This window comes from Paroedura picta, chromosome 13, assembly GCF_049243985.1.
Source record: "Paroedura picta isolate Pp20150507F chromosome 13, Ppicta_v3.0, whole genome shotgun sequence".
Taxonomy (NCBI): Eukaryota; Metazoa; Chordata; class Lepidosauria; order Squamata; family Gekkonidae; genus Paroedura; species Paroedura picta.
Genome location: NC_135381.1, coordinates 39,980,601 through 39,994,308, shown reverse-complemented (window position 1 = coordinate 39,994,308; position 13,708 = coordinate 39,980,601).

Genomic DNA, 13,708 nt, shown 5'->3' with positions numbered 1-13,708 from the left:
AAAATGGTTTGGGGTTCATGGGCAAACCACGAACTTAACCTCAAACCCTGTTGGCTCACATAGGAACTGAAATAGGTTCATGAAGTTCATGCTCAAAACAGCTAAGCCACAGGGCAGCCTTCTCCCACAGCTCAGTTGTTTCAGACTCTGAATAGCTGAGCTATTGGAGTAGGTTGCCTTCCCCACCACTCAGCTGTTTCCATTCTAAATAATTGACCTGCAGGAGCAGGCTGCCCCTGTGGCTCAGCTGTTTAAAGATGCTTTCGTTAACTCCTAACCTCAGGGGCTCGCTGCCCAAGAAAGTCTTTTTTTAAATAGCCGAACCACATGGAGCAAACTGTTTCCATTGATCTACTGATCAAGGAACTTTATTGGCCCCAGCCAGCCATTTAAATCTCTGCTTACTGCTCCCTATGGCTTTTCATGAGGAGCAGAAAACAGTGGTTTAAATGGCTCCCTGATGCTCAGCTTTCTGCTCTTCATGAACCTCCATGAACTGCATCAAAATTTATGAAGGTCCATGTGAACCACAAACCACCCAAGGTCTGTGATGAACTTTCATCCACCACCAACTGGTTCGGGACCATCCCTAGCAAAAGTATGAAGGTGCCTTATGCCGTTTTGGATCATTGCTCACCGTCTCCTCTGGCAAGCAACACCCCTTCTGAGTCTCAAATTTCAAGAGATCTTTCTGTCACCTGCTAGCTGAAATCCTAAGTGGCGTAGGTATGAACAAATATTTCCCATACATTTTATTTTTTTCATATTTCTTTTTGCAGTTATTGTGTATGATGTGGTTTTTCTTCACAGCTGTACAGAACTCCATGTAATGCTTAAGAGACAAGGTCAGGAAGGATTTTTAGAATTCTGCAAAATGTGTTGAATGAATAGTTGCAGTGTATAAAATGCATTTGCACACTTACCAAGTCACTTGCCCACTCCTGCTGATTATTGGGGGGGATTTTATCCAAGAACAAAAGTGAAAGGAAAAGCTCTAGAAATTCCCGCCCAATCTCTGTGGCTTTACTACAGTCCTGATCACAGAAATAATATAGAGGAATAATATGGAGCATATATCTTTTTTTTAAGTTTTGCAGAATTATCAATGGTCTATGGTAAAGAACTAGCTTTTTAATCTGATATTACTTTTGTATGTATCAACTGATCAACTTTATCATACTAAAATTGTAGAACATTAAAAAATATGGAATCTCAGGGTATATATTTCTGGAGGACAATTTGGTGATCCAAGGAAGTCAGCATGGATTTGTCTCCAACAGGTCCTATCAGACCAACCTGGTTTCCAGATTTGCTGGATCGTGGAAATTCGGTTGATGTTGTTTACTTGGATTTTAGTAAAGCGTTTGATAAGGTTTCCCATGATGTTCTGATGGATAAGTTGAAGGACTGCAATCTGGATTTTCAGATAGTTAGGTGGATAGGGAATTGGTTAGAGAACCACACTCAAAGAGTTTTTGTCAATGATGTTTCATCAGACAAGAGGGAGGCGAGTACCGGGGTACCTCAGGGCTCGGTGCTCGGTCCGGTACTTTTAAAATATTTATTAATGAACTAGATGAAGGGGTGGAGGGACTACTCATCAAGTTCGCAGATGACACCAAATTGGGAGGACTGGCAAATACTCCAGAAGATAGAGACAGAGTTCAACGAGATCTGAACACAACGGAAAAATGGGCAAATGAGAACAAGATGCAATTTAATAAAGATAAGTGTAAAGTTCTACATCTGGGTTAGAAAAATGAAAAGCATGCCTACTGGATGGGGGATACACTTCTAGGTAACACTGTGTGTGAACAAGACCTTGGGGTACTTGTGGATTGTAAACTAAACTTGAGCAGGCAGTGTGATGCAGTGGTAAAAAAGGCAAATGCTATTTTGGGCTGTATCAACAGAGGCATCATATCAAAATCACAAGATGTCATAGTCCTATTGTATACGGCACTGGTCAGACCACACCTGGAGTACTGTGTGCAGTTCTGGAGGCCTCACTTCAAGAAGGACATAGATAAAATTGAAAGGGTACAGAGGAGAGCAACGAGGATGATCTGGGGCCAAGAGACCAAGCCCTATGAAGATAGGTTGAGAGACTTGGGAATGTTCAGCCTGGAGAAAAGACGGTTGAGAGGGGACATGATAGCCCTCTTTAAGTATTTGAAAGGTTGTCATTTGGAGGAGGGTAGGATGCTGTTCCCATTGGCTGCAGATGAAAGGACATGCAGTAATGGGTTTAAACCACAAGTACAACGATATAGGCTAGATATCAGGAAAAAAATTTTTCACAGTCAGAGTAGTTCAGCAGTGGAATAGGCTGCCTAAGGAGGTGAGCTCCCCCTCACTGGCAGTCTTCAAGCAAAGGTTGGATACACACTTTTCTTGGATGCTTTAGGATGCTTTGGGCTGATCCTGCGTTGAGCAGGGGGTTGGACTAGATGGCCTGTGTGGCCCCTTCCAACCCTATGATTCTATGATTCTATCTATGATTCTATATTCTATTTTTCAAAAAACTAGCTTAAAGAGCCATCTGTCCCCTCGATTTTTCATCATCAGTGATTTTTCCTTTCCAATAATTCACAACAGCTGCCTTCTCTCCTTTTCTTTCTTTACAAATTTTCATTTTTTTTCTAGTCCTTTGCATTTTGGGGCTGGTGGAAGTATTGAGTGTAAAAAACTCTAATCCGCAGCTTCAAAGCCGTACTTACTCTTTCAGTCCAAACCATTTTAAGATGACTATTTATGTTTTCAGCAAAACCCCCTACAGATTTCAAGTTTAGCATGGATAAACTTTCACATCTTAAATACACAGTTTATTTTTATCCCCATAGTGTTTGACTATGGTCTATTATGAATAGGTGTTTTCCCTCGCTTTCATTGTCCATGTCCATTGGATTTTGAGTTGCAGGCGGGCATATCTGGGCTGAAGGAAGACATTCAAACTCAAATAACGTTTTGGCAAAACAGGCCAAAGCTTTCATTATTAACCCAACTATTCCAACTATTTTGTTGGTCAGCAAGGGGACAGGGATACTGATCCTTAAAATATCCTTGGGCCCTCACAGCTCCATGGAGAACCCAAACAGTATCCTACTGGACCTTCAGGGCTCCTTGCTGTAGGGGTTTCAAGACCAGCGAGTGGATCCCTGTGGTGCTTAAGGAGGGGTGGATCTCCCTCGGCGCGCCCCAGGTCACTCACTCGCCGAGCTCCTTGAGCTACCCAGGTGGGTTGGCTCAGCACAAGTTGCTGCCTTGTTCATACTTCCCTGGGAATCTTTTTCCCCAATCGGAATCTCCATTCCCTCTACGGGCTCCATCCCCTTGCTATCCCAGCTGGCTGTGACAGAACTGCAATAACAAACAAATCATAACTTTACAACTGAGATGCAAACCACGAAAACAAGGTGGGAGGACGGGGAGCTGTTTGCTCTGCTGCTGCAGGAGAAAAGGCCAGGCTCAAGGCATGTGGCACCTTATAAAGGCACTGCAAACCCTCGCCCCCAACATGACATTGTGCCTCCATGCCGTGCACCTCTCCACCCTCCCCAACGCTCACCAAGGGAGCATCCTCCTTCCTGCCCACCTGCTGCCATGTCAATGGCGGCTTCAGGTGAGCCTGCGGCCATATTTTTGTTTTCCTTCTGCATTTTCCATTCCTTTCACTGTGCATGGCTGTCAGGGATTTTTCCCACATCAGAGGGGTTGTTTTTCCTGCATTGATTTTCCTCCCTTCAATGCGGTTTCTGGCTCTTCTTCTTCTTCAACCTTGAGAAGACATTAAGGAGACAAGCATGTAGAAAGGATCAGAGTAGTACAGCAGGTGATATTGGAGTAGGTAGTACTTTAAATACGCTGGCCCCAAGCATATAGGGCTTTACTACCCACTGTTTACTACCTGGAGGAGTCTCAAAGCAGCTTACAGTCGCCTTCCCTTTCCTCTCCCCACAACAGACACTCTGTGAGGGAGGTGAGGCTGAGAGAGCCCTGATATCACTGCTCAGTCTGAAAAGCTCTACCAGGAGTCTCCAGGCGGCTTACAATTGCCATCGCGTCCAAACTGGCTGCTTTAAAGGTCAATACCTCTAGAATGACAGAAAGTGGAGGAACTAAAGAGCCTGTTGATGCGGGTGAAGGAGGAGAGTGCAAATGTGAGCTTGAAACTCAACATCAAGAAAACAAAGATCATGGCATCCGGCCCTCTCAATTCCTGGCAAATAGATGGGGAAGAAATGGAGATAGTGACAGATTTTATTTTCCTGGGCTCCAAGATCACTGCAGATGGGGACTGCAGCATAGAAATTAAAAGACGCTTGCTCCTGGGGAGGAAAGCTATGGCAAATCTAGACAGCATCCTAAAAAGCAGAGACATCACCTTGACAACAAAAGTGTAATTAGTCAAGGTTATGGTATTCCCAGTGGCAATGTATGGCTGTGAAAGTTGGACCATAAGGAAGGCTGAGCATCAAAGAATTGAGGCTTTTGAACTCTGGTGCTGGAGAAGACTCTTGCGAGTCCCTTGGACTGCAAGGCGAACAAACCGGAGATCAGCCCTGAGTGCTCCTTAGAAGGCCAGATCCTGAAGATGAAACTCAAATACTTGAGTTTCATGAGAAGGAAGGACTTCCTGGAGAAGAGCCTAATGCTGGGAGCGGTTGAGGGCAAAAGAGAAGAAGGGGACGACAGAGAATGAGATGGCTGGATGGAGTCCCTGAAGCAGTCGGTGCAAGCTTAAATGGACTCCGGGGAATCGTAGAGGACAGGATTGCCTGGAGGATCATTGTCTATGGGGTCGCGATGGGTCAGACACGACTTCGCACCTAACAGCAACAACAACCATTGCCTTGCATCGGGACTGGGATCCAATTTGTAGCTCGTGTAGGTGTAACGAAGGTGGAATAATATTCTATAGTATTCTAATGGAGAATTAGCCGTGGCCGAGCTTATCAATCCATTGCAGCCTTATTTCCCATTCTTACTTGAATGTTGCTCACAGTGTCTGGAGGGAATATGCAGGATCAATGAGGCATGTGAGTCTCAGCTTGTAGAATAAAAGTTGGTTTTATGAATAATATATCTATAATTCTGTCTTTATTGCAGTAGTATCACTGTTGCAAATTACAGCTGTGGTAATTGACAGCAGCTGGACTTGTGAATGCTGTTTGCAATGGTTAGAGCAGGGGTACTGCGGCCCTCCAGATGTCCATGGACTACAATTCCCAGGAGCCCCCTGCCAGCGAACGCTGGCAGGGGGCTCTTGGGAATTGTAGTCCATGGACATCTGGAGGGCCACAGTTTGACTACCCCTGGGTTAGAGCCACCACTGTAGTTATTGTACCCCAGCAAAAGGGTCTCTGTAAGCAAACGGGATATGAATATCTAGGTTTATAGGTCAGGTTAATGAGCACCAGTGGAATTTCTTTTATTTTTCTCCAATTGGGTGACTATTAATGTTAATCAGAGCATTTGAAATGTCAGGCCTGATTTGCAGATTTGGAAATAATCACTTGCTTTACCACTTTATCGAAATACAGGCTATGTTATAAGTATTCCGAGTATTTTTTTTTTTTTACCCATTTCCATAATTAGGAGAAACATTATGCTGCAAGCATAAATCAGCACATAATCGATAATGATGAACATGTTTAAAAATACATTAGGAATTGATTCAGCCATCTTGAGTAATAAAACAAGAACTAATCTGAAAATAAATCATGTGTGCTCTTGCCAGGAAAAAATTTCGAAGGGGAAGGTTAACCCTTGGGCTGCCAAGATGCTTCTTGAATACTGCCATGCGCAAACAGGGTGACCCTTCTGAACCCAGTGACTTTCATGGAATTTGAAGAGTGTGAGTTTGCTTAGGCTTGCCTTGTAACTGTACTTGGAACAAGCAACAAGGCACTGGGACCCAGGGAGGTGAGGCAGAGAGAGCCCTGATATTACTACTCTGTGAGAACAGGACTATCAGTGCTGTGACTGGCCCAAGGTCACCCAGCTGGCTGCGTCTGGAGGAGCAAGGAATCTTACCTGGCTTGCCAGATTAATAGTGGCTCCTAAACAATACACCAAGGTGACTCCCAATGGATTGGGTTTATTAGCCTCTCTTAACTTGTTTGATTTTGGCTATTAATTTCACCGTTGTCTCTGATACTCTGACAAACTAATTTCTGTCCCTTTGTCCCCTGCCAGAACAAGCAGCCCTGATTCTCTGAGGTTTCTGCCAATTCTAACTCTATATCCAGCTGTTCAGATGGGCATTCCACTGGTGCAGTATCCAATTTCTCCACCTCCTCATCCTCAGAGGAAGAGGCAGCTGACTGACTCAAGACAGGGATACTGTTTATAAAATACAATAAAGCTGGGAAACCTTCGTACTCAACATTGTGCATTTCAAGTTTCCTAACTGATCTGTTTTTCAACTGAATTATTAATTCAGCTGAATTATTTATTCATACTCAGAACTGCATATTTTCACCATTTCTGCATACTCACTATTACTTTCGGTAAACGCTTAATATAACAAAATACAGAAAGGAGATCATTTATAATAGAAAATGTTTCTTCACAAAATCAACTGCCTTTTACACATTCCTATTGAACATTCGACATATTACATTCAGAACCTTTTCTCATTCTGCTTCTTCATTACAATATGTGGTATTTTAGACTAGTTTTCATTCTAAATTTGACTCCTGTTTGCATACTTCATCAATGTTGTAACTGATCTCTTTCCTAAACAGGTGGCTATTTTTGCCATCACGGCATCTTCTGCAAGTTTATTTTTCCATTCTGCTATACATCTGCATAAATAATTCTAGCCACTTTCACCTAGCATAGTGTAGTGATCCTGGTTTGATTCCATGCTCCTCCACGTGCAGCCAGCTGGGTGACCTTGGGCTTGCCATAGCACTGAGAAAACTGCTCTGACCGAGCAGTGATATCAGGGCTCTCTCAGCCTCACCTCCCTCACAGGGTGTCTGTTGTGGGGAGAGGAAGGGAAGCCGCTTTGAGACTCCTTCAGGCAGAGAAAAGCGGCATATAAAAACCAACCCTTCTTCTTCTTCAGTAAAATCAGGGCTCTCTCAGCCTCACCTCCCTCACAGGGTGTCTGTGGTGGGGAGAGGAAAGGGAAGGCGATTGGAAGCCACTTTGAGACTCCTTCAGGTAAAGGTAAGCGGCATATAAGAACCAACTCTTCTTCGGTAAAATCAGGGCTCTCTCAGCCTCACCTCCCTCACAGGGTGTCTGTTGTGGGGAGAGGGAAAAGGAAGGCGACCGTAAGCCGCTTTGAGACTCCTTCGGTCAGTGAAATTAGGTTCTTCCTTGAATATCTCTTCTACATTTGGGACAAATTGTTAGGCAATATGCCTAGTCGCAAATTCTTGGATTATACAGGAATTTTCAACTTTAATATATCTGCATTTCTTCATGTATTCCTTTTCAATATCTCTTTGTTTGTTTTTTACATGTCCACCACTTATGGAAGAAAGTTCTATGCATACCTTGATATTTCCAAAATTTCCCTGTCGTTTTTATTTGCTTTCTCAATTTCCATTGGAGTTATATACCATCTTTAAAAAAAAATTAACCATTTTCTCATAACACCTGACTAGCTGTGAAATTGATTTATTTTCCCTATATTCCCCACTGATGCATAATTATCTATTTCAAGTTCTAATAACTCTATATTCCAAAATGGGTAAGCAGACTGTGCTGATGAAGGGTACAAAGTGTTTTAACCTGGTCGGCAGCTTGTTTGTTTTTCTCATTCCAAGGCCAACAAAAACCAAGGGAAAAAAACCTTTCAGTGGCAAATAATTTTAAAATTAATAACTCTAAATAATAAAAAAGAGGAAGCCTGGCAGCCTTTGTGTAACAATAGCTCCATTCTAGTGGCATATCTGATTCAGATATGACTATGCCACACTCATCTATCCGTGAACACCAAGAGCTTACATTGGAAAACACTCTAAAGATTTAATTAAAATCTGTTCTTTCGCATTTAATTCTGCCTAATGCTTTTAATTAATCTGAATACCCTTAATTATGCCTGTAATTTTTAACCATGTGTAAATAGCTAATTAAAGTATTAGACCCCTCCTAAGACGGAGGGGAGGAAGGAAACATCTGAAATTGTACATGGCTGATTTAAAAGGATTACACAAAGAGGACTGAGGTGTGAGTGGTTATCAGAGTCCGGCAGGATACTTTTTAGCCTGGCTACAGAAGATCAAGGATAGAGGAAAAGGCAGGGGGTTTGACACAGCGCCTCCCTTTCAAAGTTTGCGTCTGCGATAAGAGGGAAATGAGAACTGAATAAGAATGTGTCTCTTTCCTTTTGCATTTCCCCCTCAAAGAGCAGCAGCTCAGGGGCTGCAATATTGAGCAGAAACCTGGAGAACAAGATTATGCTGCATAAATATGAATCTCCCTTTTATACCCTGTAGAAACGTTGGACAACTGAGAGTGAGCCACAGTTTGGTATACTGGTTAGAAGTATTGGACTAATATTTTGGAAACCCAGGTTCAAAAAACCTCTTGGACCAATCACATGCGATCGGCCTTACCACCTCACAGGGTTGTTGTGCGGATAAAATGGAGAACAGGAGACTGATGTAACCTGACAGAGGCTACCATCTGATGGAGTCCCAACTGTTGGCCACCTCCACTGGGCTCAGCAGACTGGGGGGGGGGGTCACGGATCCAGGCGGACTCTCTGGTGGTACCCTAGGGCAGGGGTAATCAACCTGTGGTCCTCCAGATGTTCGTGGACTACAATTCCCATGAGCCCCTGCCAGTGTTTGAATAATAGAATCATAGAGTTGGAAGGGGCCATACAGGCCATCTAGTCCAGCCCCCTGCTCAACGCAGGATCAGTCCTAAGCATCCTGAAGTTTGCTGGCAGGGGCTCATGGGAATTGTAGTCCATGAACTTCTGGAGGACAACAGGTTGACTACCCCTGCCCTAGGGACAGCAGCCTACAGATGCAATGGGCTGCCTTGAGGTTGGTTGGCCATAAGAGGGCAGGATCCTTTCCCCATGCTGCGCCACTCTCTGTATTCAAATAAAGCTATGGCCAAGTTTAATGCCAAAAGAATGTGGTTGCCTGTGTTCTTCTCGGTGAGGAAGCTTTCCCCCTGCAAAACTAACAAAAAAACCAACCTTTCAATATCTACAGTTCAACATAATGGCTCAGTGCATATACAGGTTCATGATTCCAAAATACGAGAGCAGTACTGCTGGGTCTCTATAGTTCCATAGAATTTTGGAGTGCAGCTAAGGCATATTTGGGGGAATTTAATTCATTTTGATCTATGCTGTCTAAACAAAATTTTCTCAGGCAGTAGTTTCTTCAAAGGGCTCAAGAAAGTGCAGAGCGATGATTGGATTTTATTACTGAATCAAAAGAAAGAGAGAGAGAGAGAGAGAGAGAGAAAGAGAAAAGAAATCAAACAGCTGTAAAGAATCCACAGAAGTAACTCTCCCCCTTTGGCAACACTGTAAGGAAACAGATATAGTAGTACATCTGCACTTTTGCATATATATGTGTTTTTCTGAACCGAGTATCCATGTCTTTATTTTGATTCATTAGAATGAACGGAAGCACATATAAACATTAAAAAAAAAACACTGGAGAAATGCAATTTCCTTATAACATGCAAATAATTCTGTTTGCTGTAAATTCTCTTCATGTACCAAAAGTTTCAGAAATAAATCTCTTTCCCAGAATTTTTGTAAGTGTCAAAATGTGGTTTAATAAAGAACTTGAGACTTATTCCACATATTATTCCCGTAGGGCAGCCTTTTCAACCTTTTGACCATTGAGGAGCACCAAAACAAATTCTCAAGGACTCCTGAAGCAGGTGACAGCTGGCCATGCCTCTCTGCCATATTCCTGGAAGTGATATAACAATCCACACCCTTCATCCTCCGTTTGCTCTCTCCCCCCATCTTTACTTACAACTACAATGGCTCTGCCTCATGTACAGTGGAAAGAAGGACAGGAGCTAAGAAGACAGTCTGGACCCCGCACACCACGTCACCCCCAACTCCCCCCTTTTTATATCCACAGCCTACCCACTAAGTCAGGGGTAGTCAAATTGCGGCCCTCCAGATGTCCATGGACATCTGGAGAGGCGCAGTTTGACTACCCCTGCAATAAGCCCTCCAGGTAGAAGTGGCCAGTTCCCTAGCTTGTGGCCAAATCCATTAAGGCAGGAGGGGAAAGGCTGCGGATCTCTTCTGGAGCTCACTTGGATCCCTTCTGGAGCTCTCCCAGAGCCTGGGGGGTGTCCAGGGGGTCCTGGTTGGGAATCCCTGCTGTAGGGTGTTATAATGCATAGAAAAGGCCTGAGCCCTGATTCAAATCACAAGTGCTCTGTAAAGTTGGCCAGGGCACATTAAGTCTAAAAAATTTCGTAGGTGTTCTTTCGCTGGGCACTGATTTGCGCAATACTTTAAGAATGTCACTGAATTCAAACTTTGTTCTAGTACTTCAGACCAACATGGCAGGGCAGGGGTAGTCAACCGGTGGTCCTCCAGATGTTCGTGGACAACAATTCCCATGAGCCCCTGCCAGCAAATGCTGGCAGAGGCTCATGGGAATTGTAGTCCACGAACATCTGGAGGACCACAGGTTGACTACCCCTGTGGCAGGGCACCTGAATCTACAGAGCATGTTAGATTTGAATCTAGGAGCACCTTGCAGACCAACAGAAGTTTCAGGGTGTTGTGTATGTAACCAGGCTAACGATCCTATGAAGGACCAAGCACATGGTCTGAGGTAGGATCAGTTACTGATGGATTCCAGTTGTCACACTCCAAGGATTCCCATTGTGGGATCCAATCAGTTTAAACCAATCAATGGGATCCTGTCTTATATGTGTATATAAGTTGGGGTTTTCTGGATGGTTCTCAGTTCAGTTTTGATACTACCTGTATCATTGTCTGGCACCAATAAAGAGCTGCAACAATTCCAGAGTCTGTGCTTCTTTACCCACAAGATCTACCATACAGGATATGTAGGTCAAAGCTCCCTGTATCAGCTGCAGTGTACCTGAGTGCTACTGGACTTAAATATAACTGCTGTTCCGCAGACCAACATGGCTACATTCTGAAACTATTTACGTGCAAGAAAGCTAAAGCAGTGTAATTCTGGATAATTTTTTTCCATCAATACTCAGTGTGTAAACTTGGTCTAAGTTAGGACATAAGTTTGGGGGGGGGGAGAGAAAACTTTGATATACATTTTTATTTTGCTATTTTGTTATTTAATGTTCAAAGCTAATCATATATATTAAGTAGTTCTGTAAGTACTAATGATTAGTCTTCTCTTCCACATGGATTTTACAGATGATTGTGTTCCATTCTAAAAAATACCTCCAGACTCTGGAAAATCTGAGAGGAAAAGTTCAATTTCCTTTGTATTCATTGACATTTTGATGTAATTAACTGAAATGATAATATCTCCCTAAAGAGCAGGCAATTATAATTGATGTAGATTTATGCTGGTTGTTTTTTTTTTAACAAAGTCTTATGCCACATTCAGATCCTTAAAGATCTCCCCTAAACTTTATTTACTAGGGCAATGTTCCTTGGCAAATTAAACTTGCTATCTGCCATTCCTGCTGTAGCTCACGACATCCCTGAGAATTTGGGGGGCAAGGATTATGCAACGATGCAGGATGTACTGCAGGAGTCTGTACTAGGCAGGGGAAATCAATAGGAATGAACCAGGAGTAGAAGAAGAAGAAGAAGAAGAAGAAGAAGAAGAAGAAGAAGAAGAAGAAGAAGAAGAAGAAGAAGAAGAAGAAGAAGAAGAAGAAGAGTTGGTTCTTATATGCCGTTTTTCCCTACCCGAAGGAGGTTCAAAGCGGCTTACAGTCGCCTTCCCATTCCTCTCCCCACAACAGACACCCTGTGGGGTGGGTGAGGATGAGAGAGCCCAGATATCACTGCTCGGGCAGAACAATTTTATCAATGCCGTGGCGAGCCCAAGGTCACCCAGCTGGTTGCATGTGGAGGAGTGCAGAATCGAACCTGGCATGCCAGATTAGAAGTCCGCACTACACCAGACTGGCAAATGCTGGCAGGGGCTTCTGGGAATTGTAGTCCATGGACATCTGGAGGGCCGCAGTTTGACTATCCCTATAGGAAGAGTTTGTATCATCTGTAATTATTTGATAAATCTACTGGTGATTGGAATCATTGAGGAAAATTCTGGAAACACTAATAGCAAAGAATCCTTCCATCACAGAATCGTAGTACCCATTTTCAGGGATCTTCAAAGGTTTTTTCTTTTCTTTTAATCTATTTCTCCAGACAGAAAGCCAAAACAGCACAGGGGAGGGGAACTTTCAGAGCATCTTGAATGTCCTTCACCTTTGCATGAGCAATTTACGTGGTGAGATGTTGGCCAGACCTTCTAAAGGCCCTTTGTGTTGCCTGTATGGACATCAATGTGTACGCACCAAAAAGGAAATAGGCTAAATTATGTTGCTATGTATGTTGGGCTTGAATGAGACCAAACTGAGAGAGGGCCATTTTAGTCATGATGAGAAAATTATGGACCACCAATCACTGCCACCAATCACTGTCTTCTACCAGCAGGAAGATTTTTTGTTTTTTCTAGCAATAATTCTGTCAATAATTCTTCCTCCATGCTCTTGTGTTTTTTTTTAGATGCTGTTTCTTTGTTATGATATAATTTTTAGTTCTATCTTTTAAACTCCTTTTTATGTTGGCTTTTCATACTAATCTGGTTTTGTTAGTAGGAATGTGCATTTGGTTAAACTGAGCCCTCAAACACGGAAAATACCTTGTCAGTACTTCTTGGTTTTTTCTAAGATGAATATAGATCTGTTTGGATACCAGCATAGCTGACCCAAATAGAAGTGGCTTGTTTTGTTGAGACCTTGGAGAGCTGCTACCAGTCTGACTAGACAGTGGAGACTTTGCTTGACGAATGGTCTGATTCATGTAGGTTTGCAAAGCAAGTGAAGATAGTTTCCACCCCTTAACAGGTCAGCACTGTTAACTGAATTGACTTGACCAACATGTTTTGTATAATGCCTAGGGATGCAAAGGAATGATAATTTAGAATTTATAAAAGCCTATATAAAATTGTATATAATGCCTCAAAATACACAAGAATGATGATTTAGAATTTATAAAATGTTTTTGCAAGTTCAAAGCTGTTGCATCTATCTTGTTCAGTGACAGTGAGTTGGGTCAGGCACCCACAGTCTCCAGGTGGGATCTGGGGTTTCCCCAGAACAATGGCTCATCTTCAGGCTAGAGGGGTCAGTTCCTCTGGCGAAAATGGATGCTTTGGAAGGTGGACCCTACTGCATTGTTCCTGTCCTCCCCAAATCTCCAAGAATTTCCCAAACTGTATCTGGCAATGATACCTTCATTATCTCCAGAGGGGGGTCTGCCAACCATAGAGACTCATGTCCCAACTTGTATCACATGTCTCATTTGGGTCTAGGGTAGTTTATGGAGGAAAGAACAAATGAACTTGAGACTTCCAAATAACTGGCTCACTTCTTCAGCAGCTATGTTTGCTACGTCAACCACATTTTTCCAATTTTGATGACTATTTCAATAATAAATATATTGCAATTGGGAGTTTTAAAGAGAAATTTTGAAGGACAAATGGGTTTTGGTTCTAGTAGCTTTGAGATTTTTTTGTACAAA